Genomic DNA, 7,922 nt, shown 5'->3' on the forward strand with positions numbered 1-7,922 from the left:
TTGGAGCCACCCATCCACTTGTACATCTCTGCATGCACCGAGGACGGTGCAATCTTTAAGTGTGGGGAGGTCGATACCGATCTCCGTGGGTTAGTAACTTTCTTCTCAACACCAATTTTTATTTTTTCTTTGTTAGTTTATTGTTGCATTTGCATGTTTGATTGCATGTTTGCTTGATTTTGTGCATATTTTATCACTCCTTGGTTGAAGTGACATTTTCTTTTCAAGAAACTCTTTTATAGCATTTCACTAATTTGAATTGAAATTTTTGTTGAACTTGTTTGAAGAAATATTATTTTGGAACATGGTTTAGAGCTCAATTGCGTGGGTCTAGAAAGTTTCTTGGCCGCTTTAGTGAGAATTTAATTTGCTTACCACCCGATTGGAACAATGGTGATCTATACAAAGACGGGTGCAAAAACATGGTTTGGGACCCCGGAATTCATTCTGAAAATTAATACTTTTGGGGCCTTGTCACTTGCTTCCACTCTTGAAGGCATTATGCACTTAATCTGGGACCCCGGAGGTTACTGGAAGTACAAACATTGGTGGAGATTCCTGGACGAGTTCAAGCACAAGCCACTATGACAAGGAGCTCATTCAATGTCCAACTTAAGGACTTTAACTAAAAGTGCTAGGTGGGAGACAACCCACCATGGTATGATCATCCCTTTTCATTCTTAGTTTTATTTTTTCTCTTATCTATCTATGTCAGTTCATGAATCATGCATCATCACCTGCATTCTACATAAAAAAAACCCACACTTCCGTTCGTCAAAAAGGGGATTAAATATCCCAAAGTAAATGGTCATAGCAATGCATATGTACTGTACTCAAAAATTGGTTAATTTAGGTTAATGACCCTACTTATTTATACGCTTTTTAGCATTATTTTTAGGTAGTTTCTAGTATGCTTTAGTCATTTTTTAGTATATTTTTATTAGTTTTATGCAAAATTCACATTTCTAGACTTTACTATGAGTTTGTATATTTTTTGTGATTTCAGGTATTTTCTGGCTGAAATTGAGGACCCTGAGCAAAAATCTGATTCAAAGGTTGAGAAAGGACTGCAGATGCTGTTGGATTTTGACCTCCCTGCAGTCGAATTGGATTTTCTGTAGCTACAAAAGCCCAATTAGCGCGCTCTCTATTGCATTGGAAAGTAGACATCTTTGGCTTTCCAGCAATGTAAAATAGTTCATACTTTGTCCGAGATTTGATAGCCTAAACTGGCATCCAAACGCCCACCAGAGACCCTTTTTCTGGCATAAAACGCTAGAACTGGCACCAAAGCTGGTGTTAAATGCCCAAACTGGCACCCAAGCTGGTGTTTAACTCCAAGGATGGCCTATGCACGTGAAAGCTTCAAAGCTCAGCCCAAGCACACACCAAGTGGGCCCCGGAAGTGGATTTCTGTATTATCTGCACTACCTACTCATTTTCTGTAAACCTAGTTTACTAGTTTAGTATAAATGGCACTTTTTACTATTGTATTGAAGTCTTTGAACCCTTTTATTGATTATTATGCCATTGGGGAGGCTGGCCATTCGGCCATGCCTAGACCATTTGTTCTTATGTATTTTTAATGGTGGAGTTTCTACACCTCATAGATTAAGGTGAGGAGCTCTGCTGTTCCTCATGAAGTAATGCAAGTACTATTGTTTTTTCTTCAATTCATGCCTACTTCTTCTCCAAGATATACTCTTGTACTTAATTCAGTTAAGTCAGACTGAAGGGGTGACCCGTGACAATCACCCACTATCTTCAGTACTTGCTTAGCCAAGATCCACGTGCCTGACAACCACAAGGCGGTCTATATGATGTTCAATGTAGTCATTGGATGCCAGCCGGAGTATACTCTCTTGGGTCTTTGATCCACAGATTTGCATCGTCTTTCTTGACAACAGAGCATCCGACCCCGTGATTAGGATCTTTGTGGTATTGGCTAGAATCAATAGACAACATTCCTGAGATCCAGAAAGTCTAAACCTTGTTTGTGGTATTCCGAGTAGGATCTGAGAAGGGATAACTGTGAGGAGCTTCAAACTCGTGAATGTTGGGTGCAGTGAAAGTGTGCAAAAGGATTAATGGATCTTATTTCGACACAAGTGAGAACTGACAGAAGATTAGCCCTGCGGTAGCTGTGCTTGGTATTTTTCATCCGAGATGAGAAATTCGACAGTTGATTAGCTGTACAGAAACCGTAGTTGGACCATTTTCACTGAGAGGATCATACATCTTGCCATGGAAGGGAGGACACATGATTGGATGAAGGCAATAGGAAAGCAGAGGTTCAGAAGCAACAAAGCATCTCCAAACGCTTATCTGAAATTCCTACCAATGAATTACATAAGTATCTCTATGTTATTTTCCGTTTTATTTATCCTTTAATTATTAAATTCTTATAACCATTTGAATCTGCCTGACTGAGATTTACAAGATGACCATAGCTTGCTTCAAGCCGTCAATCTCTATGGGATTGACCCTTACTCGCGTAAGGTATTTTTTGGACGACCCAGTGCACTTGCTGGTTAGTTGTGCGGAGTTGTGCAAAATGTGATCACAATTTCATGCACCAAGTTTTTGGTGCCGTTGCCGGGGATTGTTCGAGTCTGGACAACTGACGGTTCATCTTGTTGCTTAGATTGGGTAATTTTATTTTATGTTTAAGCTTTTTATTCTTATTTTCAAAAAATACAAAAAAAAAGTTTAATAAAATAAAAAAAACAAAAAAAATAATTTTGTGTTTCTTGTTTGAGTCTAGTGTCAAATTCTAAGTTTGGTGTCAATTGCATGTTTTCAAATCTTCCTAAGTTTTCGAAAAAAATATGCACTGTGTTCTTCTGTGATCTTCAAGTTGTTCTTGATGATTTCCTTTGTTCGATCTCATAATTTTCCTGTTTTGTGTTTTATGTTATTTTTCATATGCATTTTCAAAATCATAGCGTTTGAACATTCAAAATTTCTAAGTTTGGTGTTTTGCATGTCTTTCTTTTTTCAAAAGTTTTCAAAAAAATGTTCTTGGTGTTCATCATGATCTTTAAAGTGTTCTTGGTATTCATCTTGACATTCAAATTGTCCTTGCATGCATTACATGTTTTGATCTTGCATTTTTATGTTTTATTTCATTTTGTTGTTTTTCTCTCTCTTCATTAAAAATTCAAAAATAAAAAAATAAAAAATAAAAAAATATTTTCAAGTAAATAATATAGAGAAATGAAGGTTCAGAACATAAGGCAGAAGAATCACAGAGAAAAAGAGCTCACTGGCGTTAAAACGTCAGTAAAGAGGCAATTTGGGCGTTAAACGCCAGAATGGCTATCATTCTGGGCGTTTAACGCCAGTATAGATACTATTCTGGGCGTTAAACGCCAGAATGGGCAGCATTCTGGGCGTTTAGAAAAACGCCCAGTAAAGAAGGATTTCTGGCGTTTAAAGCCAATTAGGGTATCTGGCTGGGCGTTAAACGCCCAAAGAGGCAGCCACATGGGCGTTAAACGCCAGAATGGATATCATTCTGGGCGTTTAATGCCAGGATGACACAAGGGAGGTAATGTTATTTCCAATTCAAATTTTTATGTTTTAATTCATAATTTTAAAATCTTATCTTTCCACATTTTCAAAAATCCTTGCTAACAATTAATGTTTTGATTCAAAAATTTCAAGTTTGTTACTTTCTTGTTAAGAAAGGTTCAGTTTTTGAATTTTAGAATCATATCTTTTAAATTCTTTTTAGTCAAGTCATCAATTTTAAAAATCAAATCTTTTTCAAACATATCTTTTCAATCATATCTTTCAAACCTTTTTTAATCATATCTTTTTAAATTTTGATTTCAAAATCTTTTTTCCAACTTCTTATCTTTTCAAAATTTATTTTCAAATCTTTTTCAACTTATTACCATTTCTTATCTTTTTTAAAACCACCTAACCACTTTTCAACTTCCAATTTTCGAAAATTACTAACCACTTTTGCAAAAATCTTTTTTTAATTAACTAATTATTTTAGTTTTAATTTTTGAAAAACTCTCTCTCATCTCTTTCTATTTATTTGCTAACACTTATCTTCTACTTATAATTCGAACCCTCTCTCTCTCCCTCTGTGTTTGAATTCTTCTTATTCTCTCTCTACCTCAGTCCTCTATTCTTCTTTTTCTCTGACACATCAAAGAATCTCTATACTGTGACATAGAGGATTCCACTACTCCCTTTTGTTCTCTTCTTTTTCATATAAGCAGAAACAGGGATAAAAACATTCTTGTTGAAGCTGATCCTAAACCTGAAAGGACTCTGAAGAAGAAGCTAAGAGAAGCTAAAGCACAACACTCAGGAGAGGACCTTTCAGAAAATTTCAAAAAAGAAGTAGACATGGCAGTCGAACCCAACAACACTGTAAGAGATGCAAGGAAGATGCTAGGTGACTATACTGCACTAACTTCCAACTTCTATGGAAGAAGCATCTCAATTCCTGCCATTGGAGCAAACAACTTTGAGCTTAAGCCTCAATTAGTTTCTCTAATGCAGTAGAATTGCAAGTTTCATGGACTTCCATCGGAAGATCCTCATCAATTCTTAGCTGAATTTTTACAAATCTGTGATACTGTTAAGACCAATGGGGTTGATCCCGAGGTCTACAGACTTATGATTTTTCCCTTTGCTGTAAGAGACAAAGCTAGAACATGGTTGGACTCACAACCTAGAGAAAGCCTGAACTCTTGGGACAAGTTGGTTAATGCTTTCTTGACCAAATTCTTTCCACCTCAAAAGATGAGCAAGCTTAGAGTGGAAGTCTAAACCTTCAAACAGAAGGAAGGTGAATCCCTCTATGAAGCTTGGGAAAGATACAAGCAATTAACTAAAAGGTGTCCTCCTGACATGCTTCCAGAATGGAGCATCATATGCATATTCTATGATGGTCTGTCTGAATTGTCTAAGATGTTATTGGACCATTCTGCTGGTAGATCTCTTCATCTGAAAACCCCTACAGAAGCCTAGGAACTCATTGAGATGGTTGCAAATAACTAGTTCATGTACACTCCTGAAAGAAATCCTGTGAATAATGGGATGACTCAGAAGAAAAGAGTTCTTGAGATTGATACTCTGAATGCCATATTGGCTCAGAATAAAATATTGACTCTGCAAGTCAATATAATTTCTCAGAATCTGACTAGATTGCAAGTTGCATCCGGCAGTGCTAAAGAAACCTCCTCTGAAGGAAAAGCTTATGACCGTCAAAATCCTGCAATGGAAGAGGTGAATTACATGGGAGAATCCTATGGAAACACCTATAATCCTTCATGGAGAAATCATCCAAATTTCTCATGGAAGGATCAACAGAAGCCTCAACAAGGCTTCAATAATAATAATGGTGGGAGAAATAGGTTTGGCAATAGCAAACCTTTTCCATCATCTTCTCAGCAACAGACAGAGAATTCTGAGCAGAGCCTCTCTGGCTTAGCAAACATAGTCTCTAATCTATCTAAAACCACTCAGTTTCATGAATGAAACAAGGTCCTCCATCAGAAATTTGGAGGCACAAGTGGATCAACTGAGTAAAAGAGTTACTGAAACTCCTCCTAATACTCTCCCAAGCAATACAGAAGAGAAACCCAAAAGAGAGTGCAAGGCCATAACTATAACCAAAATGGCCGAACCTGGAGAGAATGAAAAGGCAGTGATTCCCAGTAGGGAAGACCTCAAGGGACGTCCACTGACCAATAAGGAGTCCCCTATTGAGGAACCAAAGGAATCTGAGGCTCATACCGAGACCATAGAGATTCCACTGAACTTACTTTTGCCATTTATGAGCTCTAATGAGTATTTTTCCTCTGAAGAGGACGAAGACACTGTTGAAGAGCAAGTTGCTCAGTATCTAGGAGCAATCATGAAGCTGAATGCCAAGTTATTTGGTAATGAGACTTGGGAGGATGAACCTCCATTGCTCATCAATGAACTGAATACATGGATTTAGCAAACATTGCCTCAAAAGAAACTGGATCCCGGAAAGTTCCTAATACTTTGCACCATAGGCACCATGACCTTTGAAAATGCTCTGTGTGTCCTGGGTTAGGTATTAACCACATGCCACTCTCTGTAATGGAGAAACTATGGATTTTGAGGTACAAGCTGCAAGAATCTTACTAAAGATGGCAGACAAATCAATGAAACAGGCTTATGGACTTGTAGAGGATGTCTTAGTGAAGGTTGAAGGCCTTTACGTCCCTGCTGACTTCATAATCCTAGACACTGGGAAGGATGAGGATGAATCCATCATCCTTGGAAGACCCTTCCTAGCCACAGCAAGGGTTGTGATTGATTTGGACAGAGGAGAGTTAGTCCTTCAATTGAATGAGGACTACCTTGTGTTTAAGGCTCAAGGATCTCCTTCTGTAAACATGGAGAAGAAGCATGAAAAGCTTCTCTCAATACATAGTCAAGCAAAGCCCCCACACTCAAACTCTAAGTTTGGTGTTAGGAGGCCACAACCATGCTCTGAGCATCTGTGAAGCTCTATAAGAGCTTCCTGTCAAGCTATTGACATTGAAGAAGTGCTTATTGGGAGGCAACCCAATTTTAATTATCTATATTAATTACTTTTTCATTTTATTTTCTAGTATTAGTCTATGTTTTCTTTAGGTTAATGATCATGTGGAGTCACAAAAACAGCTGCAGAATTAAAACAGGAATCAAAAATAGCATAAAAAATAGCACACCTTGGAGGACGAGCTTACTGGCATTTAGGCTAGCAAATTGGGCATTTAACGCCCAGTCTGGCATTATTCTGGGTGTTAAATGCCAGAATAGGCAGCAGCCTTGCAGTTAATGCCAGAAATGCCATACAGAAGGTGTTTAAATGCCAAAAAGGTGTAGGGATGAGAAATCCTTGACACCTCAGGATCTGTGGACCCCACAGGATCCCTACCTACCCCAATTCGTTCTCACTTCTCTTCACACATTTTCATAACACCCTTCCCCAAACACCATTCACCTATTAAATCCTACCCTCTTCCCCATAATCTCTTCACCACTCACATCCATCCACCATTTCCCATCATACAACTCACCTACCCCCACCCGTTCAAATTCAAACCATCTCCCTCCCAAACCCACCCATTCTCACACGGATCCCCTCTTTCTATTACCCTATAAATACCCCTCCTCACTCCTTCATCTTCACACATCATAACCACTTATAACCCCCCTTGGCTGAACCATTCACCCCCTCTATCTCCTCCATTTCTTCCTCTCCTCCTCCTTTCTTTCTTTTTTTGCTCGAAGACAAGCAAAACTTTTAAGTTTGCTGTGGAAAAAAAGCTCTATTTTTGTTTTCCATAACCATTAATGGCATCTAAGGCCGGAGAAACCTCTAGGAAGAGGAAAGGGAAGGCAGTTGCTTCCAACTCTAAGTCATGGGAGATAGAGAGATTCATCTCAAAAGCCCATAACTAGAAAGAGGATGGAGCAAACAAGATAGCCCACTCATGGACCTCAACAAGAGCATGAGGAAATTCCTCATCAAGAAATCCCTGAGATGCCTCAAGGAATACACTTTTCTCCACACAACTATTGGGAGCAACTCAACACCTCTTTAGGAGATTTGAGTTCCAACATGGAGCAACTAAGGATGGAGCACCAAGAACACTCCATTATCCTCCATGAAATTAAAGAGGACCAAGGAGGCATGAGAGAGGAGCAACAAAGGCAAGGAAGAGATATTGAGGAGCTCAAGCACTCCATAGGATCTTCAAGAGGAAGAACTAGCCGCCGTCACTAAGGTGGACTCGTTCTCTAATTTTCTTGTTCTTATTTTTCTGTTTTTCGGTTTTTATGCTTTATGTTTTGTCTATGTTTGTGTCTTTATTACATGATCATTAATGTCTAGTGTCTATGCCTTGAAGCTATGAATGTCCCATGAATCCTTCACC

The 7,922-nt window shown here is 38.5% G+C and overlaps 1 non-coding gene across 1 annotated transcript; it reads right to left on the reverse strand.

Moving 5' to 3' along the window:
• Window positions 1–4,770: 4,770 nt before the first annotated feature.
• LOC130942920 (small nucleolar RNA R71) lies at window positions 4,771–4,878 on the reverse strand. The gene has a single exon (XR_009071465.1). It is a non-coding gene; the product is annotated as a small nucleolar RNA R71 (small nucleolar RNA).
• Between the last annotated feature and the right edge of the window lie 3,044 nt (window positions 4,879–7,922).

The sequence above is a fragment of the Arachis stenosperma genome, chromosome 7 (assembly GCF_014773155.1).
Source record: "Arachis stenosperma cultivar V10309 chromosome 7, arast.V10309.gnm1.PFL2, whole genome shotgun sequence".
NCBI lineage: Eukaryota > Viridiplantae > Streptophyta > Magnoliopsida > Fabales > Fabaceae > Arachis > Arachis stenosperma.